This window comes from Bidens hawaiensis, unplaced genomic scaffold (genome assembly GCF_021521415.1).
Source record: "Bidens hawaiensis isolate Kalapana, Puna unplaced genomic scaffold, B.hawaiensis_p1.1 tig00001721_1, whole genome shotgun sequence".
Taxonomy (NCBI): Eukaryota; Viridiplantae; Streptophyta; class Magnoliopsida; order Asterales; family Asteraceae; genus Bidens; species Bidens hawaiensis.
Window position 1 is genome coordinate 885,507 of NW_027491098.1, and position 26,154 is coordinate 911,660.

At 35.3% G+C, this 26,154-nt stretch overlaps 1 pseudogene; it reads left to right on the forward strand.

Annotated features, from left to right (window-relative positions):
• Nucleotides 1-10,830: 10,830 nt before the first annotated feature.
• Nucleotides 10,831-11,730, forward strand: LOC143595161 (transcription factor DICHOTOMA-like; annotated as a pseudogene).
• Nucleotides 11,731-26,154: the final 14,424 nt, after the last annotated feature.

The following is a 26,154-nucleotide window of genomic DNA, read 5'->3' on the forward strand; positions in this document are numbered from 1 at the left end:
TTATGACATATGCATAATCATACATAATAATAGTAATATTATTAGGAAATTGTTTGATAGAGAAACATCTTATTTGAAAATGTTAAATTATTATTACATATAGGTTTTTTTTAAAAGCATATAGGTGTATTTAAATCTTTTATGTAATGCTTTATTACAAATTCTAAAAAGTAAAAAAATACATTAAATATACAATTGCATTTAGAAAAATATAAAACTTATTTTTCAAAATATTAAAACTTCACAGCTGGTTGTTAATATTTATGTGTATTTTTTTCTTTTTAATATATACTTTATTTTATTGATATATATTAACAAATTAAATTAGGAGTGAGAAAAATACAATTTTTTAAAAAACATTTTTTTGGTAAATAGCTTTAAAGGAACACTATATTGGTAAATATTTTTCTCTTAACACTCTTTTGGGAAAAAAACTCGACGAAAAGAAACCGGAGCTTCACTCGAGCTCATTAATTATTTTAGAACTTTTATGTATGGTAAAGTTAAAATATAAAGGGAGACAAAAATGAAAAGTGCGAGAATTATTTATGATCACACAAAAAACCTTTAAAAATATATTCGAATTTTTTTTAAATCATAACTTAAAATATATATAAAAAACGAAAAAAATATAAAAAGTAAAATGTTTCCGCCATCATTCCCATTCAAAAAAAATAAAAAATACAAAATACAAAATACAAAAAAATAAAAATTATTGACGAAAAGGCACAATGACGAAAATGAACAAAATACACAATTATAACTAAAAAAAGACACAATAGATCGAAAAATATAACACAATACCGAATAAAGTATAGCACAATGTTGAGTAATATAACGCAATATAAAGAAAAGAAGACACAATGTGAAGGAAAAAAGGACACAATCAATTACGAAAATAAACACAAAACACAATAATAAATAAAAAGAAACGACTTTTTTCACTTACCATTGTGTTTTTTTTATGAGAATGAGAAATACGATGGAAACATTTTTGTGTTTTTACTTGTTTCGTTTTTTATTTAATTTTGAGTTATGATTTTTTTATTATTTTTTAGAGATTTTTTTGTGTAGCTACAAATCCTTCTCATTTTTGTTCTCTCCTTTGTAGAATAACTTGACATGTTTTATATAATATACTAAATGATTAAATTGCCAGTATCATGCACACAAACCTAATGAAAAAAATTCAAATTGTTATTTATTTTTGTGTGTATGGGGGAAGAGGCATATGATAATAAAATGATACATAATAACTTTTATATCGCTTTATAAAGATTTTTAAAGACATTATATAATTATTTTTTAATTATATTTAATAAAAAATGAAGAAAATACCTAGAGAAATATAGTTAAAATGATTTTTAAATTTTTTAGAGAAGATATTGTAGGACCCTGTTTTATATATTAGTCTTTTGTATTTTGATCTATTTACAATAATTTTATTAGCTTGTTAGTTTGTTTATGTATATTTGAACCCGATGTCATTTAATGTTGAGCCCATGGGCCGAATTTAATAGAAAGATGCATAGCATGTTCTCTTATAAATAGGAGAGCATGCATGCCCATGCACTCCAAAACACTTTTGAAAATACTAAACCTTTTCCTCTCGGCAACCCCTCTCTATTCTCCCCTTCCTTTCTATTTCGGGAAAATAACCAACCAAAACAAGATCTGAGATCTCGATATTTTACTAGTGATTTTCGCTACCTAGTAGTGAGATTGATCCAAGAACTTTGTTGTTTGATCCATTTTAGGACCTATAGGTATTTTTATGTTTTTTATAATTAACTTTTTTATTTAGTTTTAAAAACATATTTTATTTTTTCAATAAAAATAAAAACTTTATAGTTTTATATTAAATTATTTTAAAGAGACTATAAAATAAAAAAAAATGTTAGAAGAGAGTAATATGTCAAATAAATTGTTAAAGGATTTGAAACTATATTTTTATGTGATACGAAAAGTAAAGGATGGGGATACGCTTAGCCTAACCCTAATTATATACAACATATATACAACGGTTAAATAATGTTGACTGAAGTATCCATAGGTAACCACCAATGGACGTAATAACCGGTAATGACAAAGGATCACTTATATTTCAAACGGCAAAAATTTATTGTATTTTATATAAGAAATATTTCTGGATAAAAACGAAGAGATCAAATTCCAAGAAAGAACAAATAATACGTTATTAAGGTTTCATTAATATTAATCACCATTTACATTAATCCTCGTGTTGGTTCAATTCGTGTTATACATGATGTATCGCAGAATTATGAAAATATGATTTCAGATAAGTTTTTTTTGCCATTTTTTTAATTGTAACTTAAAACAATTAATGTGAAGGTTTATAACTCAAGAGTCAGATTATTCTACAAGGGTAACAAAATTGAGAAGATGAGAAGAATTTGTATAAAAAAATAAAAACGAAAATAAAATAAAAAATAATAAAAAAAAATCTTAACTCAAAACTCAATAAGAATACAAAAAAAAGTAAAATTCCCCCTCCCGTCATTAATTCTATCCCCAATTTTGCTCAGTTCCACACCTGTCTCGATTCGTGCGGATCTGCGGAACATTTAATATTAATAATATCTCGATCGTCTAATGTCATTCATCTTTAGTTATTCCAGTTCTCACTTTCAGTTGCGCTGCTTCATGAGTTTTCACTCTTCCGAATGCCTCAATAGCCACATGGGCCGACCTACAATCAATTTCCTTGAGAAAATATTTCCCTGCATTAAATATGATGATTGATTCTTCAACTAGTTTAAAAATGTCCTTGTAATTTTAATCGATTTTTCATCGACCAACAATGATTTTGCTATCGATCTTCATTACCACCCAAATAAATATGGCAATTGATTCTTCAATTGGTCTTCATTTGATTTTGTTCATTGATCGTAGATCTGTACATTGGGTTTGCAAACGAGATGTTAATGGGAGCTACGTAAAATTAGTGGGATGTCAATTTACTGATATGTACTTTAAATAAAAATAGATCAAATAATTTCTAAATTATATGATTGGCTGAAATGAGTTTTCATAGTTTCATAGTTTTTAACATTTGAACCCTCCCTTAAATATATATATATATATATAGAAAAGTGTTCAAATAAGAATAAGGAGTTTCCTAGGAATGGTAAGAACCAATCAATTTTTTACATTTGGCATTACAAATGATGATGAAAGAATAATTCTAGGAAACTATGTCGGTTATAATGATTAAAGAGTAATTCTAGGAAACTATGTCGGTTATTGGTGATTTTAAATCTCAACCATTGATTAACATGATCCAATGGCTATAATTTATTCTTAGTATTCCTAGGAAACTATCTCTTTTTATTTTAACCTACCCTATATATACACACACACACACACATGAGATGTTTTTATATAGAAAACGTCAGTTCCCATCCCCACACTTAAAATTTACATTGTCCCCCAATGTGGGAATAGAAAAAGACAATAAAATAAAGCAAAATCAAAATTATTAAAGCAAATAAAACAATACACTCCCCTGTTAATAATGCAGTTATCTTTATAAGTCTTGTTCATAGGAGACTGTATAACATTTCATTCATGGCCGTAGCTTCTAGGTGTCCTCTACAATATGATGGGCATAAAAAATCCTTGCCCGAATGGAGATTGAGTACGAACGAGAAAATCCAATCCTACAATATAAAACTTAAAACAACCCAAAGCAGACATCAAACTGACTTTAAGGACTCAAACAGACTCAGAGAAAAATAAAATAAAGAAGAATAAAAAAAAGAATATAATGCAACTAAGTTAAATACAAACTCTACAAATCGAGCAAATTCCAGAGTGCTTATCCCTACCGATGTTTCTTACCCGGAGTCCTTGAGGAGATGCGAACCCCCCTCGAATTTAGCAATCAAACCCTTAACACCACATTTCACCATCTTTCCGTCGGTATTCCACGAACTACCGACACCAAGCTTCTAACCTGGATCATGTGGCCACGCCCAACTCTCCCTATGTTCGAACTTCTTATCTCCTCACTTATTACCTTCAGTATGCTTCATGCAACCACGTACAATCTTCGTACTTTCTCCAAAACTGCACGCCTCATCATCAGAACTTACGTACCTTCTCCTCTTTCTCATTGTCGAAGAAATCACAAACTTTTGAATACTTGGGAGTTCTATTTTCTTGATGAGTTGGTAAAAACTCGAAAGGAATAGTAATATGGTCCGCCGTGTTCATCATGTATTGATCTCTCATAATTGGAGAGTTTGGAATTGAATTCTTTACGTCAAATGTGACGATTTCATCCCCTACACGAAGTGTGATTTTACCAGCACAGACATTAATCAAAGCATCGGCGGTGCACAAGAATGGACGACCCAATATAAGCGGAACATTAGAATATCTGTCCATGCCAAGGATAACAAAATCAACCGGAAAGATAGAGAGGAATAGCATATGGTCCGCCATGTTCGTCATGTATTGATCTCTCTTAATTGGCGAGTCTGGAATTGAATTCTTTATGTCAAATGTGACAGTTTCATCATCTACACGAAGTGTGATTTCACCAGCATAGACATTAATCAATGCATCGGCGGTGCACAAGAATGGACGACCCAATATAAGCGGAACATTAAAATATCTGTCCATGTCAAAGATAACAAAATCAACCGAAAAGGTAAATTTGTCCACATTGACCAACAAATTTTCCACAATACGCCTAGGAAATTGCACCAAGCGATCGGCGAGCTGAATACTCATGTGTGTAGGGGTCGGCTCACCAATGCTGGCACCCTTAATGCATTGTTGAAAGGAAGATCACCGATTACACAAAGGATGGTAAAGCTACCAGGATCGGTCATATTTTTCGGGAGCTTGTTTAGCACAACCACGGAACATTCCTCATTAAGAGTAACGCTAGAAAGCTCCTCAAGTTTGTTTTTATTTTCCAGCAGTTTTTGAGAAACTTGGCGTAATTAGACATGTTTTCTAGAGCTTCTATGAACAGATGGTTAACATGACGATGAAGAAGGTGAAATAAGAGATAGTTATGACGAGTTGAATGATGACGACTTATGTGGAAATAATTATGGTTGTAAGGCCAAAAAGTTATGACTTACAATATCAAATTACGAAACCCGTTATATATTTTATGGACAAGTTAATAATTAAAGTCGACGAGAAATCCGGAAACGAGACGAGAGCTTCGGTGCACGCGTTTAGCTTTAACGGGGAGAAAACATATAGAATGTTTTTAGGCTATAAATATGTTATTTATCATCTTTGTATGTGTTTTTGTATGGTGTAAATCATCCCCCAAGGGGAGCTCGCCTTGGGTGGGTCGGTTCTTTGTTTAATCTATAAATATTTTAACCGACAACCAGATCGTTCATTTATATCTTATCTTTATGTTTTTTATTTATGTTCGGTAGTTTGATTTACCACACATGTCTAGAACTTTGTATCAAGAGAAAAACCATTCTTATGGTTCTTGGGGACCTACAATGGTGGTGATGGAGGAGTTGGTGTTGGTGTGGCAGTGGAGCAGACAAACACACTGCTCCTCACGATGATATGCCATGTTAAGATCCCTTAGCTGATGATGCTGCGAACAAAACAAGAGATTGGTATTCCGGTTTGGATGGAAAGCTTTGTACTATTTTTGAGGTTGACGATATTGCAGGTACCACTCCACAAGAAGTGGAGAAGAAGGAATCTACCTATAAGTACTACATCAATTGGTCACCGTATCTGGATACCCCATAACCGGAACTTAGAGACCCCAATTTAGAGTCTGATGTTGCTATTGCTCTTCCAACAAATGTTGTTGCTGATGTGCCAAAGACAAGAAAGAAGAAGTGGCATTGCATCAGTAGATGAGGCAGTGCACGTTGCAGAAACTATCCTTACCATGACGACTCACTCATCTTATACACCAAATGGCATGCTGACAGTGAGTCTCGTCAAACCATGATTACTCAAACTTCAAGCTCAACAAGGGAAGTGCCTACGTGTATCCAATTGAGATCGACCCAGCTACTGGCAAAGGAAGAAAGGCATGGAGATACAAGATGCCTAAAGAGAGTCATGAAATTTACCATGGGGAACCGTTTGAACCCAACCTGATTCATGATTTCCTTTGCTGGGAGTTTGACAATAATACAGGTGAAGCGGTGATTCGGTGTAAGTCCATGCACCTGTCACACCCCAACTTAAGTTGGAAATGCCGGGGCGCGAACTGATTGTTCACAGCTCACAAGGTATTATCATGCAATTGTACAGTGACAATATCTAATTTATTTATTTTAAATAACAAGTTACAAACAAGTATATCAAGTATAAAAAAATTACCAAACAAGATCAAATAGTTCTTGAATAAGTTTTAAATCCTAAAAGTCATCTCTAAGTGATTTTCATCTTGATAAACAATTTAACCTGATAAACTGCAAATGCGTATAAAATAAAATAAGTTTGTCAACACGAGGTTGAGTGAGAAAATCACTAGTTTTGACACTAACGATAATATATAAAGAAAACCGCAAAACTGATATCTGTGAGTGTAAACAATTAAATCATAGCATGTAACAATTACAAACAAGTAATGATGTGTGGGCTAAACAGTTGCCATGCGAATTGGGCATTGGTTACCATGATATAATAATTGAGTTGTGGGTGAAATCATTGTCATGTGATTGGAAGCTGGACACTACGACATTGTTTGATTATAAATGATGGACCTCTCCGAAGTGATAAATAAACACATAAACCAATAGCAAATAGCAAGTAGTCATTCAGTTGTCACACAACACAAATATTAACAATTTGCATTTTATAGTATGATGTAGTATGTAAATTATTAATTGTAGGTACGCATAATTCCCCAAAAGTATTTGAAAACAGGTAAAATAGGGGAGATATTACTCACCTTAATGATTAAACGAGTAAACCATGAGATAAAATAAACGAGCAAGGTTATCGTGACAAGTATTCTGATCTAAACATACATGAGACCTATACAAAATAAAATAGAGTAAAAACCTAGAACATAGCCGTTGGAATCAATCCAAACGGATGTATAGAACTCCGGTTATGATGTTTTTAATAAATAAGCGAGCTGGTACTGACCAAATCCAAAAATTGAGTTAGGAGTTGGGTTTTGGTCAGTACACTCAAAATCTCAAAATAAATATAAAGATCTTCCGGCCCAAAAGCTAATTTTGACCTGAAGATTGAGAAATCGAATAGTCAAATATTTTAATTATTATACCTTAAAACGGACCGGAGAGAAATTGACCAACAAAACCCCATCAATAAGTAAAATTGATTGAGGAATTTTTTTAGTTAGACAAAAACAAACATTTTTCATGAAGACAAATTACCCGAAAAGATTATGGAACAATGAGAAATCGCGAGTCAAAGGTTCTTGAGGCACAAAAGTCAAACGGTATAATGAAAATTCTTGAAGAAAACACCATGAAACATTATGCACGATTTTTTAATAGGTGGGGGATGAATTTGCAGAGGTATTTAGGGTTTCTTGATAAGTTGGTTGTAATAATAAAAGTCAGAATTCATTTATTTGGTAAATTGGCTCGAATTGGAAACAATATAATCAATTAATGACAAAATCATGTATAATAACCTAGGGATTTCGTTTATAATCATAAGGGAACGAATTTGGACACATTATAACATCATATGACTTATCTTGTGGCATAAGTTTCTTGATTTTTGGCAAAAGGAGTCCCTTACTTCTATAAATGCGATTTTTGGCTGTTTTAAGGGGTTTAAGAGTTGTTTGATGAGTTTGAAAGTTATGAGAGTGTAAACTAAGTTAAACCAAGTTAAATTCTAATAAATACAAGTTTTTAATAATACGAAATATCCGAATTATATTCCCAAGTCGGGTAAACGAATACGAATACAAATACGAATAATCTGAAATGTTACATCACCCTATTCGTGTATTCGACGAGCACAAGTTGATGGGTCTCAACAAAGAACACTTGTTGAAGCTGTACAAGTCTCCTACGCATACTCTTGAAGATCATAGTAAGAACAACACTGATAAAATAGTTGGGAAGTTCGACAACTTTATTCATTACGTTGTTGACAACCAACTATTTGACTAGGATTCCCCGTTCGAGTATGAGACCGACCAAAGATGGAAGCTACGACAAATACTCAATGACTAGAGGGAGATTGTAGAGCCCATTTTGTTTTGTTAAGTCTTTTGTATTTGTTCGATTATATCACGATGTATTTTGTTAGCTTTCATATATATGTTGTATGTTTGGGCCGAGACCTTGTAAAGTTTAGCCCATTGTGCCGTTATAATGAATAGGAAGCATGGCATAGCTTCACTATAAATAGTGAAACATGAGTTTTCCATAAAAACTCTAAAACACCATAAAGAACATAAATAGATTTCTAGAGGTAGTTTGTTACTCAAAATTCAATTGGAATGATGCAACAATCCTTTCTTTGTTCTAACTCTTGTATACGATCGAGCAAGATAAAGAAGTATGCAATATGGATTGGAGGCAAGGGTTTTAAATCCTTTCCTCCATATTCGGCTCATCAGGCCCTTCCTCAACCCATCTTCTTCCTCTGATCCATGGAGTAAATTAGACACCCCAGTCAATTATTTAAACGTGCATGGAGAACGACATGTTACACTATGGAAACCACCAACGGTGTTGTCCATCGCTGAAGGTCCTACGTACACTATAATAATAATCCAATATTCTTATGCTTTTAGTTGGTTAATTTAGGTTGTGGTAGGACCATACAACTTCAATGCTTTGATACAACGTATACCCGAAGATATTTTTGAGAGTGAGAGCCCAAGGACATGTGGTTTGGATGATGTTCACCTCTTTAGGCAAAGCTTTTTCTAAAAGTATTATTTTTCACAATTATTGCTATTATGGACCCATTTATAATATTTAAGAACATTAAGATACATAATCAATTTTAACCTTTAAAATATAGAATCATGAGAATCAATTAGTAGAAACAATTAATGCACTTATACATAATTAATCTTTAGCATATACACCAGGAAGTTATACAAAGAGTACGTAGAATTAATTGAATCAACTAATGCACTTATATATAATTAATCTTTAACAGATACAACAGGAAGTTATATAAAGAGTACGCGGATTAACCAATTAACCACCTTATAAATTACAGTTAAAGCCAAAGTTATGAATGCGTTATGTTTTTCTTGCATTTTTTTTAAAATTGGTTGTATATTGAATGCTAAGTTCAAGATTTTTCAAATTCATCCTTTTTGTTTTAACGGCCATCAAATCCTTCAAATACGCTACTAGTTAATTTCACCATATTTTTTTAAATGCCATTTTCAAATTTATTAATTATAGATTTTGGACAAGTTGAAACTAGTTAACCAAATTACTTACTAACACTAATTAAAGTATTTTTTTTTCTATATCAAATAATCTATTGTAACAAATTTCTTGAAGCATTGATAAATTCTCTCAAAATACCACTGAACTAATACTAAGATAATGATATAGTAAATAAGAAATTCTTAACAAGTAAACATGTAGGTCCCGACATCGGATCCGACAAACGAACCGATTTTGTTCTTGATAAGAGATCGAGACGGGAGCGATGAAATCAAACTATCGAACATATAATGTAACGATAAGATAAAAGATAATGAACGACTCCGTAATCGGTTTAAAAGATTGATAAGATTAAACAAACCGATCCCACCCAAGGTGAGTTCTATTGAGTGGTTGAAAACACCATATAAACACCCACATAAATATGACATAAGACCTTATTTATAGCTAACACAATAGTAGCCTAACATTCTATAAGATCTCCTCTCTGTTGAAGCTAAACGCGTGCAACGAAGCTCTCGTCTCGTATTCGGATTTCTAGCCCACTTTAATTATTAGCTTGACCATAAATATATGTTTCATCATATTGATAGCGCAAATCACAATTATTGGTCTTACAAAACAAACAAATAAAATGGCCAAATTTGAATATCAACATGAGATAAGAACTTTACTCGTGGGTGATTGTTAGGACTTGAGATCTTAAGGTCTTAAGTTCGAAATATGACTCTAAGGGGTTTTGTCATAGTAGTATAGGTTTCCTCCTTTATCATGTTCTTGGTGAGTTTAGCATGAAAAATCTAAATTATTATAGACAGTTGACATTTCGTTTTAGGATATGACTCACACAGGTATTGAGAATTGTTCCAAACACTATTAAAAAAATCATGATATAAGAACTCTACTAGTCGTATTCGACCCAAAACTGTTTACTAGTTGCATCGCTGTCTTTGTAATATCTAAAATGTTGGCTTTTTTCATCATGTACAGTAATTATAAGAACTTTAGAGTATTGAATAAACCGAAAGTACAATACAGTTTCATGAACTTATTAAACACTGTAACCATTTCATTCTGTAAATTTACAAACTTTTGGAGGGACCGAGTTTTTGATAAGTTATGGTATCTGAAAGGTATATGCATCCCTAGTTTTATCCTATATCTAGGTTTAGATTTTTTTTACCGTTAAAAAACCCTAAAGAAATTTGAAGATAGTACACTTTTAACCCGTTTCTATTTGACTATTCCTTAATGCTAGTACTCTATACTATATTATTGAAAGATGAGGCATGAGCAGACTTGTGCCCTAAAACGGAAGATTTACATTGGAAAGCTTAAGAGGGGAGGTGGTCTCTATGCAACTTTACTCCTTAGCTTTATTTGGATCCATGAGCTTATATATAAACTTGTTTGTTAATATTATTCTTATTATTTCAGATTTCAAATCCAAATAACTATGTTTTCCTCAAACCCTTTTCCACAGATTCCCTCTCCCATCCATGTCTCCCATCCTTTCAATTCCCTCTTTGACCTTCAAAAAGATTATGTCTATTTCACCCATCATGAACACAACAACAACAACCCTTTTGCCACTGGCGATTCTTTTAATTTTCATTCGTACAACGGCTTTTCTCCACCACCAATAGCCCCACCAGCTGCCTATACAGATGAGCATGAAGGGGCTGGGTTGCAATACTGTGAAGATTATAATGATCTTCTGGAGTCAGTAGTGTACCCCTCTAAGAAAAAAGTGGCGACATTCAAAAAAGATGGGCATAGTAAAATCTATACAGATCAAGGTCCCAGGGATAGGAGGGTGAGATTGTCTATTCACATTGCAAGAAAGTTTTTTGTGCTTCAAGACTTGCTAGGGTTTGATAAAGCAAGAAAAACCCTAGATTGGCTCTTTACGAAGTCAAAGAAGGCGATTAAGGAGTTAATTGAAGAAACAAAGCAGTCCTCATCTTCAACTGTTAGTACTAATCAGTGTGAGATGGCTTTCCTTGAAACCATCAAGGGAGGATCCGGATCAGATGAAGATAAAGGGCAGAAAAATTCAACTCTCAAGTTTCTTGATGGAGAAAAGAATTAAATGACACAAAAGTGCAAATCAGGAACATTTCATGCCAATCTTGCAAGAGACCAGTCAAGGGCAGAGGCAAGAGCAAGGGCTAGGGAAAGAACAAAACAAAAATTGCGCATCAAGGAGCTCGACAACGAGTCGAAGAAAGTTCCTGATGAATACCCTTGTCATGCATTAAGCTCTTCAAACACTACACTCCAATCAAGCTCTTGGGGTCAATTTGAATCACAAAGTGATTACAATGACATCCTTCATGAATCAATCCTGGAATAAAGGTTTTCAGTGTCGTCTTCGACTTCCTATTCATATAATCACAACTTTGTTGTATCAGATGAGTGGATCTCCCAAATTTCGTCCAAAGATTTGCCTAAATTTAAAGTAATTCATGAGGAGCAGGATGACCGTGCAATGAATTAGATCTACAAGAGGTAAACTAACAAAAAGCAGTAGTTACTGAATATAGATTGAAGATTTCATTTACCTTTGTATGTTTGTTTTGTTAACAGGACAATGAATTAAATGAGTGCCGGAGAAATTATTCTTTATCATTCAGCTGCAGATCTTGTAACCACCCTCTGTACTAGTAAGTTGATTGGTGAGCTGGAGCTAGATTATCAGGATGCAAGTGTAAAATTGGCGATGATAAATTAACCAACATGATATTATGTGTTCCTTGAGTTCTTGTGTTGTTATTAAAAATTTTTTGTTGTTAAATTAAATTAATTAAAATGATAAACTGCAAATGACTAAAACACTTAAAAACAATTTTTGCATCCTTTATATATCTCTTTTGGTTGACAAATTGTAAATGTTAACAACCAATGATATTTTCTTCCAAACTTTCAATGGCACTTGCTTATGGTTTTTCCTAGATGGTTTAAAGTGTTCATACAGATCTGACTATGTCACACATAAGCAACATTATTAAATTGTTTCTAAGTGTTATGAAACATTATTATACTATGGTTCCTTCTATTAATCATGAGAATCAACATTATTCAGCTTTTATGTCTTTGATTGTATGTTAATTTTATTTAGTAAAGTCCAAATGAATGATTCCCATGATTATGCTACCTTCAATGGTACTAGAAATAAAACCCTAATTTTACATTAAATGTTTTAATTCCCTTTTTCTTGGACCGTTTTGAGTTCGTGACGTGTATAATCAATCATATTCTTGTGAAACCGTCTCAAGAGGTTTTTCGTTTTAATCATCAAATGATACTTGATCTCTTTAATCAATGTAAACTTCAATTTTGATTTCATACCTATGCAAATCTATATGAACTTGATTTTTGATGAACAAAGTTTCATCTTATACTGATATTTATATATAGCATGTCGTACAGATAACAATCCAGTGAAGAAACACACAAATAATACATTATTTGTCTCTGCATTACCTAGCTTTACATCATTGATCACATATACCCTTTGTGTCCATGTTCTTGTGTTATGTTGATACAGAGCATTCTTAACTGCATGTCATTGATATTTTTCCTGCATTTCAAGAATTAGATGTTCTTGATCCTTTACCATATATATAGGCGATGGATGTGAATGAACCAAATGTTCATTGAACTGTTCGTGAATCGTTATACGGGAAATTCTATTGTATTCGCTTATTTAAAAAGAAAACGAGAATAAATAAAAATTTTGTGTTCAATAAATTAAACGAACAAACATGAACACATGCTTCATTCGTTCATTTATGATCGTGAACCTTTGTTTATATATGTTCGCTTATGTTCATTTCGGATGAAAATTTGGAAAAATTATTTACTTAACGTTGTATATTTGTTCTTTTGTGTTCATTTATCATCGTTTATGTTCATTTACGTTTGTTCACATATGATCATTTATGTTCCTTTATCTTTGTTCAATTACGTTCATGAACTTTTTGTTTAGATTTTAAATGAACAAAAATAAACGAAAACGAACATAAACACAAATATTCTTTTAAGTGTTCGTGTTTGTGTTTATGTCCGTTTAAAGTTCAATGAACGAACACGAACATGCCCTAATTTCATTAGGTTCGTCTACATGCCTAAATTATGTATTAATAATTGTTCTAACTAGGCTTTCTAGTAATAACAATTATCCGATGATAATTGGTATGGAAATTCTCATCTTCTCTTTCACGTAACCCAGCCACAAATATTTCTTTTGACTAAAATATTTTCTGTCTATATCTTATGACTTCTTTTGGTGACCTTTTATGTTTTCCATTACATGACATAAAAACCCACTCTTCATAAACGACTAAAGAAAGAAGGAAATAATCCGTGTCCATTTGATAATAGCGCTCTCATATAACTCAATGTGGAGTGTTAGGTTAACTGTGTAGATATCACATTTATGATATAAAAGGAAGCTACTGGCCACATGTCATTGCATTTACATAAGCTAGTATATATACCACCAAATATTAGGGTTCAAAAAGTAATTATATTTTATCTCTTCATGAGTATATATGTTCATGAAAAGATCAATTATAATTACTCTTTGAACCCTAATATTTGTAATTTGTATAGATGTATGCATATATATACCGAAATGTATAATATAGATGATGATACCCAAATCTGTCTTTTTGTGAGATATTTCATGGCAGACATCACAATAATATTGTCCAAAACATGCGTTAAAGTGAATTTTTATTTTTATTTTATTTCGGTGGGTTAAATCAGGAATACAAATAGGCAGAGACATGACTTGTAACCAAACTTTCTTAATGGGGACCAAGCATTTTGGATAATTAGATAATTTCGGTAGACAGAAGTAACTGAAACCTGAGTTTTAAGAATTTTGTCTAATCTCCATTCACATATAAATAAACTAAGGTAACGTTTGATATGCATAAATGATAGGGGAATGCAATAGTTTATTCAGTGTAAATGAAAAAAAAGTGATGTGTGGTTTCTCAATGGAAAGACATTAATTACACATGAAATCTCATTCCATTAAAACAATCATTCCCACCCCCTTATTTTTTTTCATTTCGTTCATTGTTCACCCTACTTTCTCAACAAAACCACCGCCTAACAATAACCGCCACTACCACTACAACCTGACTGCCACCGTCGCCACCACCACCTCCACCATCATCACCGTAACCACCGCAATCATTGTCACCGTTGCCGCCTGACCATCACCACCACAGTCCACAGTCGTCGCTACCCTACCATCGCTATCACTACCTATGCTACCACCCCCACCACCAACACAAACCTAGCCACCTGACCGTAACCACCACCACCGTCGCCACCGCCACCACCATTTTCCTCGCCGGAGCTACCGCCATCACCGTAGGCCATTGCAGTTTTTTTTTTGGAAAAAAAATATATTTTGGGATAGGAATGTTTTAATTATTTTTATTTCATTTTAAAAATTTTTTGGATACCAAACAACATAGAGTAATAATTTATTCACTCTCATAGGTTAACTAAACAAGATAAAGGAATGCTAATAATCAATTTCATTCCATTGTTCATTCTATTCCTTCTCCCATTCTATTTCTTCTTCATTCCATTACCTACAACCAAACTTAAGTGTACCCATTTTAGCTATTTTAGAAGACACAAAAAGACCTGCATTCGTTATTTTTATCGTTTAATATACGTGTAGAAGACATTATAAGAAAGAAATTGAAGTCAAGGGTTAACTGAATCATGACTCATCGACTCCAGCTAACTAATCATACAGATATAACTCACTTTAAAAATCAAAATTTTGATAAAAGTCAAAGATTTTATCCAAAAAAGGTTGAAACTCATGTGAATAGTAACAATAACATTTCCACAACATAACATATCAAGATCATGTGTGTGAGAATCAAAAACAAGATTTGTTGGGGTAGGTTGCGTGATAGAGTTGTAGAGTATGAGATGAAGGATGTTTAATTATATACTACTGTTCATCTGTCAACTGTCTTTTCTGTTTCTTCGTTGCATTGCGTTGGGTTGGGTTGGGGCTGTCTTTCTGTTTCTTTTTTTTTTCATATACCAAGTTTTAAATTATCTCCTAACTCTACAAAGCCAAGCCAAATTAACAATTCTTTAATCCAAGTGCAAAATCATATATGTATGTGGAAACAAACTTCTACTTGACAGATTTAATCCTATAATTACAGCACTACTAGATCACACTTCTGATTGAAGAATTGTTGATTTGTCTTTCTTTTTTTCCTTGTAACATTGACAACCATGGGAAAGGTTCATGTACAAAATTATTTTAACATGAAAACGTAGGAAACAATATCAATCTATCAAAAATTAGAACGTAGGAAATAATATCAACTACAATACCAATCTACATAAACAATGTTTTATAATAACAAAGAAAAACCCTTAATAATAACAACAAAATAATAACATCGATACTTATAACAAAAAGAAAAAAAACTAATAACAACAACAAATTAAATGTAAATCAACAAATATTCATAGCGCCTCATAATTGAAAATCAGCAAATACGAAAAAATAACAACAAACACTTACAAAAACACACACAATAATAACAACAAATTAGTTCTTACTGTTTTCATGTTAAGAATGATTTGTATTTGATCTTGAAACGTAAGATATATGTATGTACATATATCAGGTTTTAATTTTTCTCCAAACTCCACAATCAATATTTAAATTAACAATTCTTTATTCCATGGCTTAGTATATTAGTTATAGAACTACTAGAACACACTTCTGATTACATGTATGTGGAAACAAACTTCTACTCGACAGATTTCATCCTATAACATTTTGCTGTAGCATTGTAGGTCCCAAACGATCGGATCTAACGCATGAACAGATTTTGCACTTGTTAACATTCTAGACGGGTGCGCTAAATCAAATGACTGAACATAAATAATAAAAAGATAAAATAGATGAACGATCTCGTTGACGATAAAAAGATTAATAGATTAAACAAGAACCGACCCCACCCAAGGTGAGCTCCCCTTGGGTTGGTGATTTACACTATGGAAAACCACACATACAAATGACATATAATGTCTCTATTTATGGCAAAATAATAAACATTCTTGAAGCCTTATCCCATCGAAGCTATACGCGCGTGCCGAAGCTCTTGTTTCGTGTCCGCTTTTCTTGCTGACATAAAATATATAACGGGTTCATACTTTGATACCGCAAGTCACATTTTTGGCCTTAAAATCACCCCCTTGACTTATGACATCAAACCTTGTAGAGTCGTGTCTTGCATTTTCGCAAATCAACACGATAAACCGGGGCTTCTTAAATCACCCCCTCAAGGTATGATCCACCTAATTCATTCATGAAGGAGTTCGCGCTTCTTTATCCATGTAGGATCTTTAAGCAATATAGGTTAAGACGAGCTCGACGAAATAACCGGGACAACGATCAAATGACAAAGCTTATTATTTCCCTTTTAAGCGCATTGAAAATAATATGGAAATAATACGCTTTGAATACGGTCCAATATTGAAGAAAACCCGATCGAATTTGACTTTCTTCAGTTTGGTCAACACGAAAAATAAATAACTTACTTGGCAAAAAAATAATAATAATCTCAGTAGCCCGAGTAAAGTAGCAGCAATCTGGTCTTGTTCATGATTTGCAAATTAGCCCAAAATTTAAATAAACCCATCAACCCAAAATAGATAGCAAGTTGGTCCATTTCATGAGTGTATAAACAGCCCATGTACATACTGGGCACAAGTGTCGCAACCCACTTCATTATATCAGGTTAGGGCAACAAAAAAACATTCAAGTGACAAAAAACAGTTGCCACCCATGAAGGGTCTTGCCGGAAAGCCGAATTCTGCAGCCGCAAAAAACTGTTCCGGCCACCCCATCCACGACCATTAGCCGCCGCCATGTTCCACCACTACATCCACTACATCCGCCGTGTCCCGGATCCAACATCACCACCGCCACCGAATCTCCTTCACCTTCAAGCACGCCGGAAAAACAAGTTTTGATCGACCACTCTCCAAGCAACCATCATTTGCAGAAAAACAAAACGATTCCGGCGACCACATCCTCCATCACCGTTCTCTCTTCCCTCTATACCAGTTTACCATTGCCGCCGATCAACACCGTGTCCAGAAAAACAGATTGCTAGAAAATGGCTCCGGCAACCTCCAAACCGGGTCAAATACGTGTTTTAACTCGATTAAAATAATGTAATAGCCATAGAATGAAACTACGAATCATAAAATTCGAATAATAAACCGTAATAACAATATTTAAAGGCAAGGATTAACCGGAAACCGTAGGATTTATAATCAAAACGCAATAACAATCATTAAAGCTTAAACACTCCAATTGAGACTATAAATAGGACCCTAATCAATATTTAAACTCGTCCCTATCAACGATTTAACCAAATAAACTCTCTAAATCCCGTAATCATTAGACTAAAGTCCAAACTCCGGCCGAACTCCGTTCACCCTCATTCGTTAACGATTTCGGGTTATTTTTATATGCTTTATGATTGTTTTAAACAGATTAACAGAATCCCCAACTAATATTAGCAAACATGGAATGGGTTAATTATAGCAAACATAGCCGAACTTCATCACCTCCTTCTTCACTACCTCTCTCATATTCGGGTTCAACCTCCTTTGAGCATCATGCGCGGGTTTGGCATTCAAATCCATGAGAATTTTGTGCAAAAATATCGAGGGACTAATCCCTATCAGATTCGCTATGGTCCACCCGATAGCCTCCTTATTTGCAACTAACACCTCCAGTAGAGCACTTTTCAGTTCAAAAGACAAATTAGAAGCAATAATAACAATTAAAGATTCATTCTTAAAGAGAAACCATATTTTAAATGCTTTTGTAGTTCATTCGGCTCGACTTTTGGTGCCTCATGTAGTGACGGTATTAACCCGGTTAAATCATCTCGGGTAGTGGCTCCACTTGAACCGACCATGGTGGCTGATCTCCTCTCACAGCTGCAACCTCTAGCTTCCTTTCTTCCTCCTCCATTTGCTTGTCAGTTTCCATTTGTAACCTGTCAAACATAAAGCACGTCTCCGTTGTGCCATTTGTGTCCATGAAAGAGTTGAATAACGGAATGCACTTGTCAATAACATCGGCCATAAAGCACTTGTTATTGACCGGATAATTATTTACATGCATGAAAACATTCATCCTAAGCTTATGGTTACCAAATGCCATGTCAACTATACCACTTCTGCTATTAATGTTGGCATTTGCGGTAGCCAAAATGGCCTATCGAGTATAACCGTGGGATGTTTGGTTCTTTCACCCGAAACATAGTTAGGAACCAAAAAGTCAACTGCGAAATAAAAATCTTCCACCTTAACAATCACATCTGTCAATATCCCTCGGGGAAGTTTAGGTGTTCTAGAACAACCGTGGTGGCGCTTCTAGGAGCGGGGCGAAATCATACTGATCGCATAAGCTTCCCAAGAGGATACTAATAATAACTCCAAGATCTAGGAGTGCCAATGTCATTTTAAAATCACCCACTTGAATGGTTATAATAGGCGCTCCCGGATCTTGAAACTTAGGTGGAAGAACACCAGAAAGAATTGCACTCAAATTATTAGTTAAGTCAATCTGTTTAGGAATCTTATGATTCCACTTTTGTGTGCACAAATCTTTCAGATACTTAGCATAGGCGGAAATTTGTTTTATGAAATCTAATATGGGAACATTAATTTTAACATGTTTAAATGTTTCCCACATCTCCTCTTGTTATGGGCAGCGTTTAGTTGCCATCTTCTCTATAGATGGCGCCAACAAAGAATCAAGATAGGGGAAGATTTTAAATGCATTCCCTTTGTCCTTAGGATTGGTGGTGCCATCTCTTAGAACCAGTTTGTTATTTTTGTTCTCAGTTTAATTAGGTTTAGTTAAATCAACCGGATCTGGTCCGTCATCACTTATGACATTTTCGTCAACTTCTTCCACCACCCCCTTAACCAATGGTGGTGGAAGCCTTACTTTGTTATCATAAACCTTCCCACTTCTTACTAGTTAACGTGTTTCTTTGAGCTTGAATTGACCTGCTGCGGGTTTACTGTGGTGTCACTCGGTAGTTGATCCTCACTTTTCTGCCGCTTTCTCTTAACTCATATTGTTTCTTAGTCTTTCTGATTTTTTGTCCGGAGGACCCTTTTTGCCGGTCCTGATTCTGGCCACTCGATGAACTATTTCGCCGATAACCATCTCTGTTATACCCTCGATTGATGTTCTAATTTTACGAGCCATGCTGATAACCGCATTGACGGTAATTTTTCAGCTGCCGGTTTTGGCTGAAACCTAATAGGCCAGGTTTGACTGACTTGCACCATTCCAATATCGGAAGTTCGGGTGGTTCCTCAGGTCGGGATGATAGGTGTTTGAGTTAAACCCCTTGGCCCTTGGAATCCCTGTATACATAATATACCTCTTCAGTTTCATGTTCATCTTCATACTCAGGGTAGTCTTCTGCTTTGTGCCCGAGTTCCCCCACAATTGTCATAAACTGGGAATTTCACCCCGACTCTGCCAACCTCATTTTTATTTTCTTTCTTGTATTTCACCAACTCTAGCTCCAACTCTGCTATCCGTTCAGACTCACTCGATGCTGATTTTACTGATTGGGTAATATAGTGTTTTCTTATTCTTTTATCGGATGCCCCGGACTTAGAATCTTCACACAAAAACTCAAGGAAATCCCAATCATCCTCCTTGGGTTGGTTTAATAGTTGACCGTTACACGAGGCCTTTAAATGTTTTTGGTCTTCATAAGTTAATCCATCTACAAAACTTTTCACTAACTCCCACAACTCGATCTGATGATGCGGAAATTTTTTGATCATTTCTTTGAAATGGGCGAACGCCTCATGAAACAACTCACGCGGTAACTGTGAAAAGTGAAGAATCTCAATTATGGCCTCATAATCTTCACATATAAACTCAAGGAAATCCCAATCATCCTCCTCGGGTTGGTTTAATAGTTGACCGTTACACGAGGCCTTTAAATGTTTTTGGTCTTCATAAGTTAATCCATCTACAAAACTTTTCACTAACTCCCACAACTCGATCTGATGATGCGGAAATTTTTTGATCATTTCTTTGAAATGGGCGAACGCCTCATGAAACAACTCACGCGGTAACTGTGAAAAGTGAAGAATCTCAATTATGGCCTCATCTGGCTTCGCCTGTGAATAATAATCGTTTAAGATTACATGTTGCATCTCGGCCCAATTTCGGATACCGTACATTGGTAGGGAATTCAACCAGTGTTTTGCTTTGATTTCATCGAAACTGGAGAAGTCTCAAGCAAACCTCATCCTGGTCATACGTACCATCACCAATAGATCCACAAATAGCCGAAAAATCAGAGAAATGGGAGTATGGGTCCTCTGAAGCCATCCCGTGAGAATGTGGCACTATATTACTGTAAGACGGACGCGAACTGATCATCTGTCATCCCGGTATACACACCTGTGGGAGTATCAGGGAAGCACCATCTGCGATAGTCGGTCTAAACCGACAGTTAACTCCCTGAACTGGGGCTGAAATATTTCTTCTACTTCACCCTCTATTAACCAAAGCTCCTCTGTTAACTTAAATTCCCTGACCTCTGTCAATTATGTTTCTTCCAATACCAATCCTACCCCCGTTTCTGTTCACTAACCCTGCACCCCTCTAATTTACTGGTTCTTCTTCCTCGCCAATCTGACCATTATTAACATTATTTTACTGGCTTGAACTCGTCATTCTGTCTTATCCACCAATCTACCACATTATCACTATCTTTCCCCTGATCCAAATCATCCCATTCCCCTTCAACCCTCTTCATCCTCGGTATGAACACTCATATAATCTCATTTAGGTACATCTGAGTTCTGTGACGGGGGGTATTATGTGGGCTGATGATCCGGTTTGGTGATTATTTTGGTTTTTGGATTGACGAGCTAACTTGTTCGGGTTTGGTTGTTGGTTGGTATTGACGGATGGATTTGAGTTGTTTTCGGGCTGGTCTCGGTTATTATTATTATTGTTGTTGTTGTTATCTGGTGAAAGATGTTTTCCTCAGGTAGTTGGTTTTGGTTTTGTTGCTGGCTTTGGCCTTCCATTCTTGAACCTATTTGCTGGGCTCGGTTATGCCGGGCTCTGCTCTCTATTTTTGGCTCGAAGATAAGTGGAGATTGTCTTCCTTAGACACTCCGCTATGGGTGCCGTGGAGGGCCACCTTGGAGCGTGGAGGGTGCGAAACAGCATAGCGGGGCGCCGTTTGGTCGTGGGCGCGGTGATGCCCGGCAAGCCAACGGCCGGCGTGGATGGAGAAAAAAAGGTGCCCCCCCCTCCAACGGCTATATATCAACGGCTATTTAAAAAAAATATTTTCTATCTAAATACCAAACCATTTTATCAATTTTTACTCAAACAAATACCAAATTTCACTCAAATAAACCCTCAAATTTCACTATAAAAATCTCTCAACTCTCTACCATGGACCCTTTCTCAAATTTCACAAGCTCGAGCTCAAACCCGAACACGAGCTCGAGCTCAAACCCGAACCCAAACACGTGGGATCCAGCTCAAATGTGGTGGGCTAGTATGCTCGCAAACTACAATGACCCTACCAACCCTTTCTATGCCAACCAGCAACTACCCGTAATGCCTCCAACCGTACAACCGTTTCCAAATGATATGTTGTATCGAATGCCAATTACGTTTATGCCTCCGCCACCCCAAACCCGAACACCCCAAACCCAAGTACCCGAAACCCAAGTTCTCGAAACCCAAGTAGACGAACCGCAAGTTCGTCGCAAACGAAGCCATAAAAAGAAGGTTGATGCCGATCAAACACCCACCGAAAAAATTGACAGGAAAAAGTGGGAATACGATGAGGAAGCGGCATTGGCGCAAGTGTGGATCGACTCATCCGAAGATTCAATCATTGGTTACGGTAAACGCAGTCCGATATTTTGGGCCGAATACGTGGTAAGTTTTTTGAGATAATGGGTCGAGGTTGCTACCGTGGGGATGATTCCGTCTCCAATAAATGGAAGGCAATGGTAACAAAAATGAACAACTTCTCCACAATTCACACTCGCCTTACCAACAACAAAGGAAGCGGCACGAACGGCGCCGACCTCCTTGAGGCTATCTTGAAACAATACAAGGGCCTTCATGGTCACCACTTCGACATGGGCATAATTTGGAGGAAATGCACGAGCTCGCCAAAGTGCATCCGATCCCGACATCTTCACCGCGACCATCCAAACTGTCAAAAAGAACGTCTACTTCGGCTAATCAATCGTCGTCTCAAGCCGGGTCGGATGCTCGCTCTCAATTTAACTTAAACGAGATTGATCCCGATTTTCTTTTTGATGAACCGGATGAGTTGGCACGTCTGGTAGGAAGAGACAAAGCCAAGGCGGCGACTAGACATGGTGGATCTTCGTCTAGAACGACATCCTCGATGAGTTCCAACGTGAGCGAGCGGTTTGACAACTTGGAGCTTGCACTTAAAGTGTTTCGCGAGGACAAAAAGACACTCGAAAAATGAACTCAAGATAATACACGAAGAAAGAAAAGCGATGCATGCTGAATACAAGGCCATGCATGAAGAAAGAAAGAAGGCTAAATCGGAGCAGCAACGAGAGAATGATTTCAAGCTCCTCGCAAAGGATCTCTCGCATATATATCCAGCCACGCGGGCGATTTTGGAGGAAAAAAAGCAAGGATAATGGAAAAATACGCAAACGAGGACGAGGACGCCGAATATTAGTTATATTTTTTTTGTTTTTCTATTTGTACGTTTTTTTAATGTTTTTTAGTTTAATTTAGTTTGATTTTTATTACATTTTAAGTTTAATAAATTTGTTGGTTTTTCAGTTTTATAATAAAAATAAATAAATAAAAATTAAAGGGGCTTCGAAGCCCCCTCACCATAGAGGGGCGTAATTAGGGTGGGGCTTCGAAGCCCCTAGTGTCCACGTGGTGCTGACGTGGCACTAGGGAGGGCTTCGAAACCCCTCACCATAGAGGATAGCCTTAGTAGCGGTTGTGAATAAACCTATTATCTGCATAATGAACACACCCAACCTAAAATGGGAAAATAAAGATTAAAATTAAAAACTAAACTAAAATAAAACACATAAATATAATCACACAAAAATACTAAGCCCACTAACGCCCCAATAATGGCGTCCTTTTAATGCTAGACTGTCACTATCTAGTCAAAACCAATAATAATCAAGTTTCCTAGTCACATTAAATAAGTTCGGGCAAGGAGGTTTTCAAGACACAATGAGTACGTAGTGTAACCTGTAATCAATTTCTCAAATTTTGAAGTAAATTGTTATGAGTGCTGATCACACTAGAAAATGACTGGATTTAATATTAAACAAGTACTTAGCAAAGTTCAAGAAATTAACAAAGACAAATCACACACGGGGGTTCAAGTAAGTAAATAAACGGTAATCTCATATCTACTTAACAGAGTAATTGTCAATGATCAAATTAGATTAGCTAAGTAGGTATACCTAGGCATCTACAATCGTTAACTCACGACACTGGTTATCAAATAATCTATGCCAGTGTGACTCAACGAAGGGAAATTGTATGCTTCATTATATTCTAGCAAGTCAAAACAACCCTATAAGCAATTATCATAGCAATTGACAAAAAAATCATTCTAATTGAAATAACCCTAAACCAACTTAGTGCACAATAATACCAAACATCAATACTCAGAGATTAATCATAAACAATTACAAATAATTTGTTCTTAACACACGAGAAAAACTGAAATACAAACTAGAGGGTTCGGCGAGGGTATGAAACCTATTAGGCTAAAGCATATCACACCAAACGTCTACGAATCTACAAATCTCATTATATCTAATGTTGTCATGTGATGATTTAATTATAACTGAATTCACAGTAATATGTGGCTCAAATCGGTTTTTCCATATGTTGTTTTAGTTGAATGAATGGGTGGGAAAAGCCATGGTGGTTCATGGATACCCTAACCGTTCACATCAACGCCCCATATCTTGATTTTAATCGAATTTCGATCATTTTGTTGATATAAAGCCATGGTGATACATGGATAATTGATGTGCTATAATTTGTCTAATAATTATTAACTAAATTACCCTAATCTAGACTGTAAGTAATACTCTAGACTCTCTAAAACTCGACTAAACTACTAACCGGAAAGTGAACCGATCGACTCTAGTAAAGCTAAGTAAGTCTAAAATTCAAATCCAATCTAACTCATTTTGAATCAAATCAAATCCCAGATTTGATTAAATTCAATCTAAACTAGATTGATTCTTTTTAAACTTGATTAGATTTGTTTTATACTCGATTCGAATGCTTTACACTTTGAATATTTTCATTGGTCCTTATCCAACTCGAATTTTTTTTAACCAAAACTCTATTTGAATTCTTTCACCTTGGCAGTTTTGGAACATGTTCTTAAAATTTGTTTTATTTGTTTTAACTTCATTTTATCTTTTATTTTTTTAAATTATATTTTTATTTTATATCTTAGTTTATTTTTATTTATTTAATCATTTTTTTCTTAAAAACAGTTTGTGTGTGTGTATATATATATGTATATTTACATGTCTTAAGTCAATGATCAACTCTAATGTTTTATCTTATGTTTTAATTTAGCAACACAACATGTATTGCATGTTGGATCTTCTAAGGAAGAAAAGGGACAAGGTGTTCAAATCCATGGTAAAAGGAATCACTATGGACGTGGCCCAACAAAAGTTGACCATCACGGAGGATGTAATTAGAAGGGCCTTGATTATTAAGGATGCCTCAGATCATTCTTCTGAAGCATTTGAGGAGAAAGACTTGTAGCAATTTATGAAAGATATTGGATACGATGTGGATTGGGGTACACATGAGAAGAGGCATCTACTTGCCTATTGGAAATTCATGTTCCATGTTGTTGCTCACTGTCTATCTGAGCAGAAGAGCGACTTTAACAAGCTGAAAATAGAGTGAGTCGGGGTGATGGCCTGCTTAACTAACAAAGTGTGGTATAAATTCTCTATAGGCTGTTCTTCCAGTGCATGGAATCAAATGTGCTCTCGAAGAACACTTGGAGAATGTATCCTTTATTTGTTCAACTAATTTTGGATGACCTGCTAAAGAACATTCCTAGACCGGTCTATCCAGAAGAGGTTGTCAATGATGGAAACGTTGTTGCACCATCTGAGCCTTATCATGTGAAGACGGTGAAACAAACGGCTTCCAAGGCCATACCGGAGCCCGTTGGAAGGAGTGGATACAAGTACCAAGGGAAAGAACCTTGTACCAAGTTCGGTTTGTTTGTTGAAACCGACCCCGATAGTGAAGAGACGGAAGAGGAAGAAGGAGATGGAGATAGTGGGGATGATGGTGATTATGACGATCAAAGCGGTGATGATGTGGCTGATAGATAAGCCACAAATACTTAGATTGACGTGAAAGGTGAAGATAGAACCACGAAGCGTCATGACAAGAAGATGAAGGATATCAACAAGCCTTCTGCTGATGGGTCATCCAAGAAAGCCATTGAAGAAGAGGAGGAGCACGAACGTCCTCTTAAACGTTTAAGGAAGGCTAAACACTCCAAAAAGTCTGGACCTTACAAGATGCCGACATCTGTAAAGATTATCTTTCCTTCGAGTTCCACTGTGACAAAACCACCACCAACCACACAAACTTACTCTCACC